At 49.3% G+C, this 19,441-nt stretch overlaps 1 non-coding gene across 1 annotated transcript; it reads right to left on the bottom strand.

The window, feature by feature from the left end:
* Nucleotides 1-650: 650 nt before the first annotated feature.
* LOC112428746 (U6 spliceosomal RNA) lies at nt 651-754 on the bottom strand. Its single transcript, XR_003020801.1, has one exon. It is a non-coding gene; the product is annotated as a U6 spliceosomal RNA (small nuclear RNA).
* Nucleotides 755-19,441: the final 18,687 nt, after the last annotated feature.

Raw genomic sequence — 19,441 nt, forward strand, 5'->3', positions numbered from 1 at the left:
CAGCAGACAGAAATAAAAAGTGATCCTAGATGGAAAAAATGAGAGACAAGAAGGAACATAGAACAAAGTGGTACATGCATAGGTAAGTCTAAACAAATGTTGTATTAACATTAATAACAATGTCTTACGGGCTTAAAAACACAGGCCAGCTGTGGTGGCTCACGCCTGTAATCCCAGCACTTTGGGAGGCTGAGATGGGCAGATCACTTGAGGTCAGGAGTTCGAGACCAGCCTGGCCAACATGGTGAAACTCCATCTCTACTAAAAATACAAGTATTAGCTGGGAGTGGTGGTGGGCCTGTAGTCCCAGCTACTTGGGAGGGCGAGGCACAAGAATCACTTGAACCCAGGAGGCAGAGGTTGCAGTGAGCCAAGATCATGCCAATGCACTTTAGCCTGGGTGACTCAGTGAAACTCTGTCTCAAGAAAAAAAAAAAAGTAATTCTCCTGCCTCAGCATCCTGAGTAGCTGGGATTATAGGCACGTGCCACCATGTCCGGCTAATTTTGTGTATTTTTAGTAGAGATTGGGTTTTGCCATGTTGGCCAGGCTGGTCTAGAACTCCTGACCTCAGGTGATCCATCCGCCTCGGCTTCCCAAAGTGCTGGGATTATAGGCGCGAGCCACTGTGCCTGGCCTGTTTTTCTTATTAAAATATGGAACGTTTCACAGATTTGTATGTCATGCTTGTGCAGAGGCCATGCTAATCTCTGTATCATTCCAGTTTTAGTATCTGTGCTGCCGAAGTGAGCCCTGCCATTCGTTTTTTTAAACTCAAATGATTATACCTCTTCCAGGAAGCCTTCCCTGAGAGCCGCCCTCAGAACGATGCCCCAGAGGGGGCCCAAAACAGGTACTCCACACTAACCCATGCATGTTATTGTCCCTACGTTTACCTTAGTGTTCTATAGTGACCATTCCATCTCCCCAGTGATGGGGTAAGTTCCTCAAAGGTACTTTGTTCTTTTTGTTTTTTTGGTTTTTGTTTTTTTTTGAGACGGAGTTTCGCTCTTGTTGCCCAGGCTGGAGTGCAATGGCACAATCTTGGCTCACTGCAACCTCCACCTCCCGGATTCAAGTGATTCTCCTGCCTCAGCCTCCCGAGTAGCTGGGATTACAGGCATGCACCACCATGCTTGGCTAATTTTATATTTTTAGTAGAGACAGGATTTCTCCATGTTGGTCAGGTTGGTCTCGAACTCCCGACCTCAGGTGATCCTCCCGCCTTGGCCTCCCAAAGTGCTGGGATTACAGGCGTAAGCCACCACGCCCAGCCTACTTTGTTCTTTTCTGTACCCCCAGCACCTAGCTCAGGGCCTGGCACATAGCAGAAGCTAAAAATATTTGTTTACTATCACAAAGAAGATGGGTGAAAAAGCAAAACAAAACAAATTTGTAGGGGGCTGGGTACAGCAGCTCCGGCTTGTAATCCCAGCATTTTGGGAGACTGAGACAGGGGGATTGCTTGAGCCCAGGAGTTCGAGACCAGCTTAGGTGAAGTAGCAAGACCCTGTCTCTACAAAAAATAAAAAATAAAAAATTAGCTAGGCATGGTGGTGTACTTGTGATCCCAGCTACTCTGGAGGCTAAGGTGGGAGGACTGCTTGGGCCTAGGAGGTTGAGGCTGCAGTGAACCATGATCACACCACTGCACTCCAGCCTGGATGGCAGAGCCAGATCCTTTCTCAAAAACAAAACAAAAAAATTTTTTTAACTGTAGGATGAATGAGTGAATGCAGCTTACATGTGGTAGAGGCAGGTTGAATCCGCATTTGGCTGCAAAGCCTGAGCGTTACCTGGGACTGGGGGCAGACTTGATGAGACTGAAATTGTTTTCAGGCTCAGTAGTTCCCTGTTCTTGGCCTTGCTGAGGCTGTAGGTGCTTCAATAGAGGCCACAGCCCAGCCCAGGGGACCTGAGTTCCCCTGTGCCCATAGTTTTCAATGTACCCTCCTTTCAGTGTGCCCTCTGAGCCTGGGTGGCACCGGGACTACCCCAAGGTGGTGGGTTGTGCAAGCCTTGTCTCCTGGACTCCCCCTCATTTGGGGCTCGGTCTGGTGGCACTGCTGACCCTCCCCTCCTTCCTGCCTTCTGTGCGGTGCCCTGCACCATGCTCCCCATCACTCCCTCCCTCTCCTTTCCACCTCTGGCCTGGAGCCTGGGACACAGGGCTGTGAGAAACCCTTTGAAAAATAGTGTCTCCAGAAAGCTCCTGTTTCTCAACCATAGTTTGACTGAGGAAGACAGCCACTTCCTCTGGGGCTGAAGTCTCCCACGGGAGTCTCTAGTCCCCATGTCTGTTAAATAATCTTATTGAAGAACCTTGGGCCTGGGACACTGAGGGTTCTGGCCCTCTCCTGGGGACCTGGCCTTTGGGTGAAGTTCCCCGAGACAGGGGCTGTGCCTCCCCTGGACAGAGGCTGTTCTTTCCTCTGTGTAATAACATGATAACTCTGGGATATGGCACCGGGGCAGGTGGACACACTGGTCATGGTGAGAGACTGAGCATCTTCAGCCAGTGGGGCTCTCTGCTGCCTTTTCCAAAGGCGCCTGGCTCTCAGCTGTTTTCCTTCCTCTGGGCTGTGGAACTGTCTGCAGTTCCTCTCTCTTCAAGAGGAGGAAAGGAGATGTTGACTCTCTCCACGAGGCACCCAAACACCCTCTCCTCCCCCAGCACAGACAACTGGTTCTCTCCACTTTAATTCTTTGGTTTTTGTTTTTTGAGATGGAGTCTCACTTTGTAGCCCAAGCAATTCTCCTGCCTCAGCCTCCCAAGTAGCTGGGAATACAGGTGCCCACTACCATGCCTGGCTAATTTTTTGTATTTTAGTAGAGACGGGGTTTCACCATGTTGGCCAGGCTGGTCTCGAACTCCTGACCTCAGGTGATCCACCTGCCTCGGTCTCCCAAAATGCTGGGATTACAGGCATGAGCCATGGCTCCCGGCCCACATTTAATTCTTTAGTGACTGCTGCCCTTTACCTCCAAGTGCAGTGAAGGAGATAAAAAAGAGAACAGAGTGACCTTGACCCCACAACCCACTCTCCAGGATCTGGGGAGAGTGGCTGGGGAGAGCAGGCTATTGGTCAGCTGCAAGCCCGGATGCTCTTTGGAGAAGACCTAGCCTATCCAGCAGAAGGGGTTGGCAGGGTAGGTGTGTTGGGTCCTTGCCTGGTGGCTCTGAGACACCTGCTTGTGTGCCGGTGGGAATCCTGAAGTCACAGAATTCACCTGGAGGACCCCTCACTTCCCTTCAAAGTGCTTTCCCTCTACCACATTTCAGTGGGATTTCGGGCATCCCTGGGGTCATATTTTTGGGAAAATGAGTGGTGTGACACCCTTGATCGTCAAAGCAGCAGCTGGCACCTGTACAGGTCATTTTAGAAAGTGCTTTCCCAGGCCGGGTGCAGTAGCTCACGCCTGTAATCCCAGCTCTTTGGGAGGCCGAGGCAGGCACATCACCTGAGGTCAGGAGTTCAAGACCAGCCTGGCCAACATGGTGAAACCCCCGCCTGTACTAAAAATATAAAAATTAGCTGGGCGTGGTGGTGCATGCCTGTAATCCCAGCTACTTGGGAGGCTGAGGCAGGAGAATCGCTTGAACCTAAGAGGTGGGAGTTGTAGGGAGCCAAGACTCTGCCACTGCACTCCAGTCTGGGCAACAGAGCGAGACTCCAAAATAAAAAAAAAAAAAAAAGAAAAAGTTCTTTCCCATCGAAGCACTAGTTGTCAACTGTGACTGTGAGTGAGAATCACCTGGAGGGTTTTTTTGAAATATACCAACATCCAAGCCCTATCCCAGAGCAATTAAATCAGAATCTCTGAGCGGGGCATGGGTGTGTTTTAAAGCTCCTCAGATGACCTGAATGTGCAGCATTAGAGCCCCACAAGGACCTTGAAAGCTAGACATTGTCATTATTCCCACTGTTCAGATGGGCCATGGGGGCTCAGAGAGGTGAAGCCACTTGGCCAAGGTCAGAGGGCAAGTGGAGGGCAGGGGCTGAGTCTCACATGGAAGTAAGCAGGTGGCCCCCTGCTTTGTCACTGAGGATCCAGGCTTCCTGTGGGTCCAGGAGGCCTCAGGCAGGCCTGGGAACTCACTTCATTGGCTGGGAAGACATTTCTGCCACCTCTTTCTCCAGGGCTGGACTGTGGCTCCTCCAAGCCCGAGAATACCGGTGGGTCCAGAACCTCCACATCGAGCCTCCGGTTCCTCTCACTGGAAAGACACACCCTTTGGTGAGGGGGAGGAAGCATTTTTGAGGTGAAATGTTGTATCCCAGCCAGGAATGGAAAATATTAAAAGCCCATTGGCGCCAACAAGGTTCGCGCCAGGGCCAGAAAGTACGGAAAAGAGGAGGGACGTCCCTGCGGTGGAGGGTGCAGTGGGGGTCAGCCAGGGGGCTGCCCACGCCCTGTATCCCAGGCTGCCTCCATCTTCAGGGTTAGAGCAAGCTTCTGCCGGCCAGAGGAGGGTCCTTGGGTGATGACCCCAAGAGAAAAGCCCCTTAGTGTATGAGTTGGTTTACCCCACATTCCAGAGAGGGTGGTGGGCGTAGGGATGTGTAACCACTGAGAGTGAAATATCTTACTGGGAGTGTGTGAAGCCAGGCCAGCCCAGTCCACACACAGATTCTGAACATTATGGGTGCTGGGATGCTGAGAGCAGGTCAGCCATGGTCCCTGTCTTCTAGGAGTTTCACCATAGAGATTGGGCAGGCAAAAAATAGACAATGTCAGTAGAGTATGACAGACGCTCTGCTGGAGGGGTATACAGGGACTGCGCAAGACAGAAAAGGGACAATTCGTTCAGCCCAAGACTAGGAGGAAGGGTTCCCAGAGTGGGTGGCACCTGGACTGAGTCTTGCTACAAACAGACATTTCAAGAACTTGCACAGGCCGGGCGCGGTGGCTCAAGCCTGTAATCCCAGCACTTTGGGAGGCCGAGATGGGCGGATCACGAGGTCAGGAGATCGAGACCATCCTGGCTAACACGGTGAAACCCCGTCTCTACTAAGAAATACAAAAAATAGCCGGGCGAGGTGGCAGCGCCTGTAGTCCCAGCTACTCGGGAGGCTGAGGCCAGAGAATGGCGTGAACCCGGGAGGCGGAGCTTGCAGTGAGCTGAGATCCGGCCACTGCACTCCAGCCTGGGCTACAGAGAGAGACTCCGTCTCAAAAAAAAAAAAAAAAAAAAAAAAAAGAACTTGCACAAACAGACATTTCAAGAACCTGCACAAAGCTGGTATTTGGGTACACGCTCTTGGGAGTTAACTCTGTATTTGGAAAAGCCCCCCATGGGGGCTTCCTTTCCCACTGCCCACATCACATCCGCAGCAAGGTACAAACATACTTATAAGGTAGTGGATAATGTCTCAGAATTATTTTCCATCTACCCCTCTCCCACTGCCTGTCACAAACACACTAGGGTACAGGCACACCTGTAGTCATAAACAATTACACACATACATATATCACATATGTACAAAGTAGTGGAGAAGGCACCAGAATTCTCAGTGAAAGAGCTGTTCTCATGAGTGAAATGCTTTAATAAGTACTGGGGTTGAAGATGAGGCCCCCAGTGGTTGGGGGTCTGCAGAGATGAGGCTTCAGAGCCTGGCAAAGCTGCTCCACTCAAAAGAGGAAGAAGGGTCTGGAAAGAGGTGCAAGGAGCAGTGATCGGAGAGGAAGAGGAGGGAGGAAGCCAGTGTCCCTCGGTCAAGTCTACCAACCCCACAAAAGCTCAGTGAATATGACTGCTTGTTGTGAGAACCAAAGGGCATGAGCTTCATACTGATGTTGTGGAATGGGATAGAAAACCTGAGCCTGGAGGCCAGGCAAGGTGGCTCACACCTGCAATCCCAGCACGTTGGGAGGCCGAGGCGGGCAAATCTCTTGAGGTTGGGAGTTCGAGATCAGCCTGACTAATACGGTGAAACCCCACTTCTACTAAAAATACAAAAAAATAACCAGGCATGGTGGCACATGCCTGCGGTCCCAGCTACTCAGGAGGCTGAGGCAGGAGAATCGCTTGAACCCAGAAGGCAGAGGTTGCAGTGAGCCGAGATCATGCCACTGCACTCTAGCCTGGGTGACTAAGTGAGAGTCCATCTCAAAAAAAGAAAAAAAGAAAAAGGGCCAGGTGCCGTGGCTCACGCCTGTAATCCTAGCACTTTGGGAGGCCGAGGCAGGCCAATCACAAGGTCAGGAAATTGAGACCATCCTGGCTAACACGGTGAAACCCCATCTCTACTAAAAAATACAAAATAATTAGTCAAGCGTGGTGGAGGGCACCTGTAGTCCCAGCTACTCGGGAGGTTGAGACAGGAGAATGGCGTGAACCCGGCAGGCAGAGCTTTCAGGGAGCCAAGATCACGCTACTGCATTCCAGCCTGGGCAACAGAGCGAGACTCTGTCTCAGAAAAAAAAGAAAAAGAAAAAAAAGAAAACCTGAGCCCAAAGTGGATGAGGCTGAGAAGCAGAGGAGGCTTCCTGGGATTGATACAATCTTTGAGGGCTTTGGTGTCCACTGGCCATGGGACAGTGGGGTTCAAAGCAATTTCATCCGGATTTCAAGGGGCAGAGAGGCTCCCAGTTGACGTTACGTAGACTCTGTCATGGGCTTTCTCGCCCACCGAATCTCCTCATTTTACTGTGGAGGAAACTGAAGTCCAGACAGGGAATGTGAAATGGCTAAGGTCACACTGCATTTGGGGATCAGAGCTGCTGGGCATATATGAGCTGTGACACACCCCACCAGGCTTGCATGTTCTTGTGCAGCCACTCACAAATACATACACTCAGAGTTCTGTACAACAAAACCCCTTTTCCTCAGGATGGCCTGGGTGAGTCATCATCCTTGTTCCCAGAGTGCGGAGCCTCAGCATCTCCCTGGCACCCTGGAGGGAATATCCAGGTCCACCAAATACAGAGAGCAACCAACTCTCCCTACAATCCTGTATGAGAGGCCGCTGTGATAAAACAGGAAGATCAGAGGACTGGAAATCAGACCTGGCCTGGGTCTAAGCCTGACTCAAATTCCTAAGCATCTCCAGGACCCAGGTCTTGGTAGAATTCTGGCATACCTCACACTATGTGCTTTCCCCACTAATTATGAACAGGCTCAGGCTGAAATGAAAATCAGCAGCAGCTTTTGTTTTGTTTTGTTTTAAATAGAGATGAGGTCTCACTATATCACCCAGGCTGGTCTCAAACTCCTGGGCTTAAACAATCCTCTCATCTTGGCCTCCCAAAGTGCTGGGATTACAGGCATGAGTCACTGCGCCTGGTTTCAACAACAGCTTTGATGGGTGAAGTAGCAGAAAGGTGAAGGCAGCTGATGCACTCTCGGGGCATTTTCCCTCTGTTTGATGGAGGCTGGTTAACTAATTGAGTGCAGAGGATTTAAAACCTATCCGGCCCAGGTCGGATGCGATGGCTCACTCCTGTCATCTCAGCACTTTAGGAGGCCGAGGCAGGCAAATCACTTAAGGTCAGGAGTTCAAGATCAGCCTGGCTAACATGGTGAAACCCCGTCTCTACTAAAAATATAAAAATTAGCCAGGCGTGGTGGCACATGCCTGTAGTCCCAGCTACTCAAGAGGCTGAGGCAGGGGAATCGCTTGAACACAGGAGGTGGAGGTTGCAGTGGGCCGAGATCACGCCACTGCACTGCAGCCTCGGCAATAGAGCGAGACTCCATCTGAAAAACAACAAAAACAAAAACAAACAAAAAACTATGTGGCTCAGGAGGCTTCTGGGAAATAGGAGAGTCACTGGAGGGGAGGGGCAGTTTTTTAGACCCAGCCATGTCCTTGGCAATCATAGTGGTCTTCTGGTGCTATTCTCAGGACTCAGACATGAGTCCCAGGGAGAACAGAGGGGCTATCAGTAAGAGCCCAAAGAGCTGTTCCACTGAACAGTCTGTGTCTTATCTGAGCATAAGCAGTCCTGTTCTGAGATGAGGTACGAAAGGCATTTGTCCTCACTACTGACCTTCGTACATTGAGAAAGCTGTAGGGTGCTGTGCTGGGGTCAACGCCTTAAAAAGCCATAGTGTTAAAAAAATAATAATAATAATAAAGGAGCTGATCAATGGAGAAAAGATAGTATTTTCAACAAATTGTACTGGAACAACTGGACATCCCCCATGTAAAAAAATGAACCCTGACCCATACTTCTTTTTTAATTTTTATTTACTCATTGATTTATTATGTTTTTGAGACAGGGTCTTGCTCTGTCGCCCAGGCAGGAGTGCACTGGTGTGATCATGGCTTACTGCAGCCTTGACCTCCCAGGCTCAAGCGATTTTCCCACCTCAGCCTCCCGAGTAGATGGGATCATAGGCATGTGATCCTAGCCCAGCTGATTTTTTTTATTTTTTGTAAAGATGGGGTCTCACTATGTTGTCCAGGCTGTTCTTTTTTTTTTTTTTTTTTTTTTGAGACGGAGTCTTGCTCTGTAGCCCGGGCTGGAGTGCAGTGGCCGGATCTCAGCTCACTGCAAGCTCCGCCTCCCGGGTTTAGGCCATTCTCCTGCCTCAGCCTCCGGAGTAGCTGGGACTACAGGCGCCCGCCACCTCGCCCGGCTAGTTTTTTGTATTTTTAGTAGAGACGGGGTTTCACGGTGTTAGCCAGGATGGTCTCGATCTCCTGACCTCGTGATCCGCCCGTCTCGGCCTCCCAAAGTGCTGGGATTACAGGCTTGAGCCACCGCGCCCGGCCTTGTCCAGGCTGTTCTTGAACTCCTGAACTCAAGTGATTCTTCCAATTTGGCCTCCCAAAGTAGTGGGATTACAGGGGTGAGCCATTGCACCCGGCCTTGACCCATACTTCACATCATATATGAAAACTAGTTCAAAATGAATCATAGACCTGAAGGTAGAACCTAAAACTAAAAAACTCCCAGAGAAAACATAGGAGAGCTGAGTGGCGTGGCTCATGCCTGCAATCTTAGCACTGTGGGAGCCCAGGGCAGGAGGATCGCTTGAGCCCAGGAATTTGAGACAGCAGTGAGCTATGATCACACCACTTGTACTCCAGCCTGGACAATAAAGCAGGACTTAGTCTCTAAAAACAAAAACATAGAAGAAAAAAATCTTTGCAACTGTGGATTTGGCAATTATTTCTTAGATGCAACACCAAAAACACAATCCATAAAATAAAATATTGATCAATTGGAAAAGATAAGCCATAGACTGGGAAAAAGTATTTTCAAAACATATATCTGATAAAGGACTTGTATCCAGAATCTATAAAATACACATAAAACTCAATAGTAAGAAAATAAACGGGCTGTAATCCCAGCACTTTGGAAGGATGAAGCAGGAGGATCACTTGAGCCCAGGAGTTTGAAACCAGCCTGGGCAACATGAAATCCCCTTTCTACAAAAAATAAAACCCAATTAGCAAGGTGTGGTGGTGTGCACCTGTAGTCCCAGCTACTTGGGAGGCTGAGGCAGGAAGATCTCTTGAGTCTGGGAGGTAGAGGTTGCAGTAAGCCATCATGATGCCATTGCACTCCAGCCTGTGCAAAACAGTGAGACCCTGTCTCCAAAAAAGAAAAAAGAAAAGAAATGACTCAATTACAAAATGGGCAACATATTTGTACAGATACTTCATCAAAGAAGATATATGAATGACAAATAAGATGCCTAACATCATCGGTCACTAGGGAAATGCAAATTAAAATCACAATGAGATCACACTGTACACCCATTAGAATCGCTAAAAACAAACAATCATAAAACCTTGACAATATCAGGTGCTGATGTGTATGCTGAGCAACTAGAACTCATACCTTGCTGGTGGGAATGTAAGAGGTACAACCACTTTGGAAAACAGTCTAGTAGTTTCTTATAAAGTTGAACATACACTTACCATATAGCCTACTTGTAGGTATTTACCCAAAAGAAATGAAAAACATGTTTACACAAAAGCCTGCATACAAATTATAGCTAAAATGTACTTGCTAAAAACTAAAGGACTGGGCCAGGTGCGGTGGCTCACGCTTGTAATCCCAGCACTTTGGGAGGCCGGTGGATCACCTGAGGTCAGGAATTCGAGACCAGCCTGGCCAATATGGTGAAACTCCATCTCCTAAAAAAAAATACAAAAATTAGCCAGGCGTGGTGGTGCATGTAGTCCCAGCTACTCAGAAGGCTGAGGCAGGAGAGGAGGAGAGGGGAGGCGGAGCTTGCAGTGAGGTAAGATCATGCCACTGCCCACCAGCCTGGGCGACAGAGCGAGACTCCGTCTCAGAAAAATAAGAATAAACAATTTTTCAAAAAACTGAAGAACTGGCCAGATGTGGTGGCTCACACCTGTAATCCTAGCACTTTGGGAAACCAAGGCGACAGATCACCTGAGGTGAGGAGTTCAAGACCAGCCTGGCCAACATGGTGAAACTCTGTCTCTACTAAAAATAGTATTTTGTATTTTGTAAAAATACAAAAAAATTAGCCAGGCACGGTGGTGGGAACCTGTAATCCCAGCTACACGGGAGGCTGAGGGAGGAGAATCACTTAAACCCGGAGGCAGAGGTGGCAGTGAGCTGAGATCGCACCACTGCACTCCAGCCTGGGCAACAGAGCAAGACCTCGTCTCAAAAAAAGCAAAAACAAAAAACAAAACAAAACAAAAAACTGAAGAACTGTAGACAATCTATGTGTCCTTCAACTGGGAAATGGAGAAACAAATTGTGCTACATACATGAAATGAATGCTACTCAGCAATAAAAAGGAATGAACTGTTGATACACACACCACCATGGATGATTATACTAAATGAAAGAAACCAATTCAAAAGGCTCCTACCATATGGCTCCATTTATATGACATTCTCAAAATGGCAAAGCCATAGTGAAAGAAAGATTCGTGGTTGTCAGCAACTGGGGATGGGGAGAACTACAAAGGTTCTACAAAGGTTGACTACAAAGGAAACTTATGAGGTTTTGGAAATATTTTTTATCTTGATTGTGATGGTGGTTACATGATTGTATTTGTCAAAAATCATAGAATTGTAGATCCAAAAGACTGAAGTTTACAATATAAAAATTTCAACTTTTAAAAATTGGGGGTGGGATTCAAATTCCTTCTCCCTTTTGTTTGTATTCCTTGTCACTGCCCAACATCCTGCCCTTGAAGCTCTTGTTCTCCTATAGAAAAAATTGCCCTGATTCGGCCACACTGAAGACTGCCTTGCTTCTGGGAAAAAAAAGAGAAACCACTAAGAATGGTCTCTGCAGGGCCACATGTCTGTCTCTGTCCCACCCCATCAGTGTAGGCCCAGTCATTAAGAGCGACCCAGCCTTTCTAACCTCCATTTCACCTTCCCTGGGCTAGAGTCCTGGTGGTGACCTGGGCAGGGACTAAACCCTTAAGGCCCAGGTGCTGTGTGGGCGAAGATTTTGCTTGGAAAGAGGGCAGCTCCTCACACTCAACTTCTCACAGCTGTGTTTTCTAACCAATTAAAATACCCGCATGTCCGGAGAACATATAGCCAGAGAGGGCATCTACCCAGCATCCACCTCACTTCATCCCTTACCAAGGTCGCCCCTGTGCTGCTGCAGGCTTTTCTGGGCTGCCAGCATCTTGGCCAGAGCTGAAGCCACACCACACCCAGAGCCATCTGGGACCTCTCGAGGGAGTCATGAAGAGGCCTTGGGTCATGGGAAGGAGAGCAGCAGAGTCTGGTGGGTGCATGGGTGAGCTTATGCCCTGGAACACCCAGGGCACACCCATGGTGAGTGTGAATAGCCAGGGGGAGGGTGAACACTCTTGAGATGACACCTGGGTGAGTGTGCACCCCCTAATCCTCTACGAAATTGTGAATGTGAATGTTCATGGGAAATACAGGGGGCGCTGTGTGAACACTATGATGTCCACATATAGAATAGGAACTCAGCTGGTTCATGCAGTGAACACTACAATGTCACTGGATGTGAGCAAACTATAAAAGTGTGGTGAAGACACTATGGACTGTGAACATACTATGGTAAGTTTGTTGAATGTCATGGTGACATTGCATGAATTCTATAGTCAGTGGTAAAAACACTGGGGCCTCTAGGGTGTGTGTGAACATACTGTGATAAGCGTGGTGGATGCTATAGATGCTACGTGTGAACATAAGGCCCTGACTGGGCTGAATCCATCATAGGAACACTGAGGTGACTCTGCTTTAAGCTCGAGAAGCATTCTGGGGTGACCACAGCGAGCATGTTATGCAGAGGGCAAAGAGCTCTACTGAGCACGTTTTGGAGTATCTGCTATGATCATAGCCCATTCTCTGGGAATCTTCTCCCACCTACGGCTGCTGAGTAAGCACACGCTTACAAGACTGGGTGCTGACCAGTAGGCTGAGTATTCGCAGCAACCAGTGTGGCATGTGCAGTGCTGAAGGTTTCTTTCTTTTTCTCCTATTTCCTAAGTTGGAGTTGTTATTATGGTTGCTCAGTTTTGCTCAACTGTTCTGCAGTGTGTTGCTATGGTTACAAGATGGCAAGGGTTACACAGGTGGGTTTGGAACAGAACAAATGGTGGGTAAACTCTGAGGTTGACAGCTATTAAAGTGGTTTCTTCATATCATGACTCTTGACCCTTTTTTTTTTTTTTTTTTTGAGATGGAGTCTAGCTCTGTCACCCAGTCTGGAGTGCAGTGGCACAATCTCAACCCACTGCAACCTCTGCCTCCTGGGTTCATGTGATTCTCCTGCTTCAGCTTCCCAAGTAGCTGGGATTATAGTTGCCCACCACCACGCCTGGCTAAGTAAGACTGTCTCAAAAAAACAAAACAAAACAAAAAAAACCAGGCTGGGCACGTTGGCTCACACCTGTAATCCCTCAAGGCGGGTGGATAACTTGAGGTCGGAAGTTCGAGACCAACCTGACCAACATGTAGAAAACTGTCTCTACAGGCCGGGCGCGGTGGCTCAAGCCTGTAATCCCAGCACTTTGGGAGGCCGAGATGGGCGGATCACGAGGTCAGGAGATCGAGACCAGCCTGCCTAACACGGTGAAACCCCGTCTCTACTAAAAAAAATACAAAAAACTAGCTGGGCGAGGTGGCAGGCGCCTGTAGTCCCAGCTACTCGGGAGGCTGAGGCAGGAGAATGGCGTAGACCCCGGAGGCAGAGCTTGCAGTGAGCTGAGATCCGGCCACTGCACTCCAGCCTGGGCGACAGAGCGAGACTCCATCTCAAAAAAAAAAAAAAAAAAAAAAGAAAACTGTCTCTACTAAAAATACAAAATTAGCCAGTCATGGTGGCACACGTCTGTAATCCCAGCTACTCGGGAGGCTGAGGCAGGAGAATTGCTTGAACCCGGGAGGCAGAGGTAGTAGTGAGCTGAGATCATACCATTGCACTCCAGCCTGGGCAACAAGAGCGAAACTCCACCCCCCCAAAAAAAAAAAAAAAAAAAAGTAGACCTTATTCTATTGGTTACAAGCAAGTCATGAGGCCAGCTCAGATTCAAGGGGAGGAAAATTAGATTCTACCTCCTGATGGTGGATTAGTGTAGTTACATTGTATGAGAACATAAGGAATGGGAAATACCATTGTAGCCATCTTTGGAAAATACAGATTGCTACAGCCTCCTTGAGAATAAAGCCATCCCAGAGGAAGCAGTTGAGATACGGAAAAAGAAAAGTTCTAATGATGTTGTCTGAGTACCTAGATCCAACTTTTACAAGACTGCCGTCATCAGAACCATCAGATTCTTTTTCTGCTTAAACCATTTTGAGTTCGGGCATGGTGGCTCACTCCTGTGATTCCAGCACTTTGGGAGGTCAAGGCAGGCAGATCACCTGAGGTAAGGAGTTTGAGACCAGCCTGGCCAACATGGCGAAACCCCGTCTCTACTAAAAATACAAAAATTAGCCGGGCGTGGTGGCGTGCACCTGTAATCCCAGCTACTTGGGAGGCTGAGGCAGGAAACTCACTTGAACCCGGGAGGTGGAGGTTGCAGTGAGACAAGATCATGCCACTGCACTCCAGCCTGGGCAACAGAGTGAGACTCTATCTCAAACAAACAAACAAACAAACAAAAAACACAAACAACAACAACAACAACAAATTTTGAGTTGTGCTTTTGTAACTTGCAACTGAAAGAGCTTTTACTCTTAGTGTATCAGTTATCTATTACAGCATAACAAACCACTCCAAAATTCTGTGGCTTAAAACAATGATTTATTATTTCTCGTGATTCTGTGGGTTGGCTGGACAGAATCACAGTCCAGACCGTTCCTCTGTTGGTTTCATCTGGACTCTCTCAGGCAACTGCATGGATGGAAAATTTAAGATGGCCTCATTCACCTGTCTGGCCACTGGCTCAGGGTCTCATTTCTTACCCATGTGGTCTCTCATCCTCCAGTAGGAGAGACTGACTTCCTTAGATGGTAGACAATGTTCCAAGAGAGCGATGGTGGAAACTGTAAGGTCTCTTGAGGCCTACACTCCAGAACTTATGCAACATCACTTCTGTTCTATTCCTTTATTCAAAGCAAGTCACAAAGTCAGTCCAGGTCAAAGGAATTAATAAATAGGCTCCACCTCATAATGGGAGCGTTGCAAGGAATGTGTGACCGTATTTAATCCACCACAATGTGGTAGATAGCTAGATTATGTTAGATGGGAACATCTTTGGAATTAGTATATGTACAAGAAGCAGGGTGTGTCTGCCAGGCAGGTGGGACAGGCTGTTCTCGGCATGTGCCCACTGAGGAGCCTACAGTTGGGGTGTGACTTCCATAGTGGCTCCTCTGAGCTGAGAAACCTATGACAAGGTCTACATTAGACCTCTGGTTCACGGGGGCAACTTGGAGCTGAAGACCTACCATAGCTGAGTGACTTCATGCCTCTTAGCCTCAGTTCATCCTCTGTAAAATGGGCATGCTGATCCCTGCCTCACAGATTGACTGTGAGACTGAAGATGAGATGATCACCACTAATGTGCTTTGTAAATGACAGAGTGTCATCTACATGTGACTGTGTATTATTATCTGAGATCTGAGGAAGAAATACTCAAGATGGGCCTGGGTAGTCACAGAGGGCAGGAAGGGGGATGCCAAGACAGGGCCTTTTTTTTTTTTTTTTTTTTTTTGAGACGGAGTCTCGCTCTGCCGCCCAGGCTGGAGTGCAGTGGCCAGATCTCGGCTCACTGCAAGCTCTGCCTCCCGGGTTCACGCCATTCTCCTGCCTCAGCCTCCTGAGTAGCTGGGACTACAGGCGCCCGCCACCTCGCCCGGCTAGTTTTTTGTATTTTTTAGTAGAGACGGGGTTTCACCGTGTCAGCCAGGATGGTCTCGATCTCCTGACCTCGTGATCCGCCCGTCTCGGCCTCCCAAAGTGCTGGGATTACAGGCTTGAGCCACCGCGCCCGGCCAGTAAAGACAGGGCTTTGAAGAAGGACATTCACACTGGTGAGGGAGAAGGGCCGTATTTCAAGATGGGAAGCTGGAAAATAAAATTATAAAGGCACAGAGGTAGAACAGTGACAGACAGTACCCAAGAGAGGGAGGAGAACAACTTGGTCAGAGGGTGAGCCCCTCTACCACCCTGGACTCTGGGTTTCTGGGTTCCCTGGTAGTGGGGCAGCAGCCACTGATGGTCACTCAGAACCACAGCCAAGGCTTCTATTCTTCAAGGACCATCAGCTGCTTATTCCCCCGGCAGGTCTCCAAGGCCTCCTCCAGCCACAGGGGCAATGACAGGAGGTGGCGGGCAGGTGGTCAGAGTCAGAGATAGAGCACCCTCCTCCGGAGCCACCAGGATCAGGTCAGACCCCTCCCAGTGTTCCCAAGCTCCTTTCCCCACTGCAGGGTGGGGACCCCTGGCTATAGGCTTGGGTTCCAGGTGGCCTAGCTAAGCTGGGCTCCAAGCCCCTTCATCCCCTGGGCAGGGATGGGGGTGATTGATGGGCTTCCAGCATGTTCCAGGCAGAGACTTGGAGTGGTTGCAGAGTAGCCTGGCTTGCAGAAGCCCCAGATGGCCACTCGTGGCTGAGGCTGACCCACCCAGGCCAGGCCTCGGACAGTCTAGACCTATGGCCACGTCTGAAGCCCTCTCTATTCTGGGGTCCCGGCTGAGGAGAGCAATAGCTTCCCCCTCAAAGGACTCCTGGGAAGAGAGAGTCAGGGCAGGCTCAGATTTCCCCAGTCTAGCCCTGTGCAGCTCACACAGCTCACTCCTACTTGGAGATAGGAAAGGACTCGGATGGGCGTATAGGAGGAGGCAAGATATGAGATAGGGGGGCAGAGATGGCAGGGCTGGAGTTGGAACCTAGCCCTCAGCCCTGTACTTACCATATTAACACCCACTGGCCACTCGGGGCTAGGTAAGTGGGGGCCTCAGTGTTAGTCCTGGGCTAAATGAGGAGCCCCAGGCAGGAATCCTGGCCTAAAAGACTCCACTTTACCCAGTCCTCACCCATAGAGTACCCTGCCTCCCACTACAGAAAGAGATGGAGGTGACTGGGAGGCTGGGGAGGACTTTCTCACCCACCCTGGAATTCCACAGACTGAAGGCCTTGGAAAGCAGCTGATTACCCTGACCTTGACCTCCGGTTTACCTCCTACTACCTTCCTTTCCTGTGTAACTTTCTTGCTGTCCTTATCCAGCCTTGGTGGTCATATCTGCTTCTCTGGCCTTCCTCCTGACCTCGACTCCAGACTGGCTCCTCTGACTTCTGCCTGAGGAGCAGTCGTTCCCTCCACTCTCTCCTCCCAGCTATGTTTGCTGTCAGTACAGATGGTCCCCAACTTAGGATGATTCAAGTTACAATTTTCTGACTTTATGATGGTGCAAAAGTGACACAAATTCAGTAGAAACTGTACTTTCCTGTACAACCATTGTGTTTTTCACTTTCAGTACAATATTCAATATATCACATGAGATATTCAATACTTTATTGTAAAATAGGCTTTTTGTTAGATGATTTTGTCCAACTGTAGGCTAATGTAGGCTAATGGAAGTGTTCTCAACATATTTAAGGTAGGCTAGGCTAAGTTCTGATGTTTAGTAAGTTAGGTGCATTAAGCACATTTTTAAATTTATGATATTTTCAACTTACAGTGGGTTTATTGGGACATTACTGTAAGTCAAAGAGCATCTGTATGTCTCAAACCTTGCAATCTCAGAGCTGGCAGAGGCCTGCAAACTCACTCAGTCCAACTCCTGTTGCACACCTGAGGTCCAAGGTTACTTGGGTTCTTGCTAGTTCATGTTCACTTATGAGAATCAGAAACAGTTGGGAGGCTGAGGCAGGAGAATGGCGTAAACCCGGGAGGCGGAGCTTGCAGTGAGCTGAGATCCAGCCACTGCACTCCAGCCTGGGCGACAGAGCGAGACTCCGTCTCAAAAAAAAAAAAAAAAAAAGAAAGAAACAGCCAGGACTAGCCTTCTGACTTCCAAATTTCTATTTTTCTCCTGTCCTTTGATCTGGGGATTGTGGCTCAGCCTTTGTCTGTCTGTCTATTCCTTAGGCCATCAGATTTCACTTGGGGTTCACTCAGTTCAGACGTCTGCGGTCAAAGCCATGGCTGAAACTGTGTCATGGCTTGGCTCTGATAAGTTGCACCAGACTGGGGCCAACTACAGGGCTTATGAACCAAGGGCTGGGGGCTGGGAGGGAGATGGGGCTCCAGGAGATAAAGCAAATCAGATCTATGCCCCAGGTCTACTTGGGAACCATTGCTGCTCAACGTCCTTTTTCTACCCCCACTCTCTTCCCCAGCAGATCGTTTTTTCCTTTTTTTTTTTTTTTTAGACCAAGTCTCACTCTGTCGCCCAGGCTGGCGTGCACTTGTGCAATATTGACTCATTGCAACCTCTGCCTCCTGGGTTCAAGCCACTCTCCTGCCTCAGTCTCCCGAGTAGCTGGGGTTACAGGCACACTCCACCATGCCCGGCTAGTTTTTCTATTTTTAGTTGAGATGGGTTTCACCATATTGGCCAGGCTGGTCTTGAACTCCTGACCTCAAGTGATCCACCTGCCCCTGTCTCCCACAGTGCTGGGATTACAGGCGTGAGCCACTGCAACCAGCCTCCCAGCATATCTTGTCAAGGGCAATGCTCAGAGAAAACAGCTCTTACGCACACATACACACACACACAAACACACACACACACGGAAAGACACATACACACAGGAAAAGGCATAAACACACACACACACGGAGCTCTCTGGCATATGGACTGTTGTACTGTGGGATCATTTCCATGTGAGGCGCTTTCCTCCGAGTGCAAGGATACATCTCTTTTCTTGTGCCTTCCTAGTGCCCAGCCTGGAGCCTGGGAATAAGAGCTCAGTAAAGGTATGTGGAGAGAGTGAGCTGACCCTGGCGTGGACAGCCACAGGACCAGCCCTCCATCTCCAGTTGCCGGCATGAGGCAGGAAGCCCTGCCCAGGCTAGATGAGCCTGCTACATGGGGCAGGACCTGGCACTGTGGTCCTTAGTACACTCACTCTTCATCTTCTTCCTTCACCTGGGGCTCTATCACTGTGACCAGTCAATCTCAAAATGTGATCCATGAACCGACAGCATCAATATCATCCGGGAGCTTGTTAGAAATGCAAAGTCTCAGGCCCCACTGAATCACAAACTTTGGGTGTGGGGTCCAGAAATCTGCTTTAACTGCCCTCCAGGTGATTCTAACACATGCTAAAATTAGAGAACCAGTGTCTGTGCACACAGATAACCTCATGCTGGGGCCAGGGGCCGGGAGTGGGGGTGTGAAACCCCAAAGCACATGCATTTGCATACACCCCCTATGGGTAAGACTAGCTGTTCACGTGCTGGTGGATGCCCATACCTGAAGTCAGACACGTACTCACACACATGCACATATATGAGCATTGGGGTCTCAGAAGAGTCCACATACTGGAGCTCTGGGGTCTCAGTGGGTACCAGCAGGCACTCAGATGGAAGTGGGGAGAAGAAAGGAAGAACTGTTCTCACCAGCTGACAACCTATGCCCCACAATTCTTTTGTCCCTCATCCCTTCTGAGGTTCCCTGAGTGTTCCCTCAGAAGCCAGAGAAGCTGAGTAGTTGCCCAGCTCAGACCAGACACACCCAGCTGAGTGGCCAAGGTGGTCTGTGTGCCTAAGAGTGTCTGGAGTATGTGCTAAGACCAGCAAAGTCTTTTCTCTGTGTGGGCGGGCCAGGGCCAGGGGAATGTGGGGCATCAGCAAGCAAGGCTTAGTTAGGCAAGAGCACACCATCTCCTGGGCCATGAAATGCTGCCCAGATGTAGAATTCCCCGTGGCCCCTTCCCAGGGCTGTTTCTAGTGCCCAGCCCACCTCCTGACCCCTCTCTCTCTGCTCTGGACTGTGAAGCCTCAGGCCGCTGCCCACCTGGCCCATCACCAGGTCCTGCGGCATCTCCTCCTTAGGATCTGGACACAAAATCCTGGCCTCTGTGAGCTGCAAGGGGACATGGGGAGGG

Source organism: Macaca nemestrina, chromosome 7 (assembly GCF_043159975.1).
Source record: "Macaca nemestrina isolate mMacNem1 chromosome 7, mMacNem.hap1, whole genome shotgun sequence".
Classification (NCBI taxonomy): domain Eukaryota; kingdom Metazoa; phylum Chordata; class Mammalia; order Primates; family Cercopithecidae; genus Macaca; species Macaca nemestrina.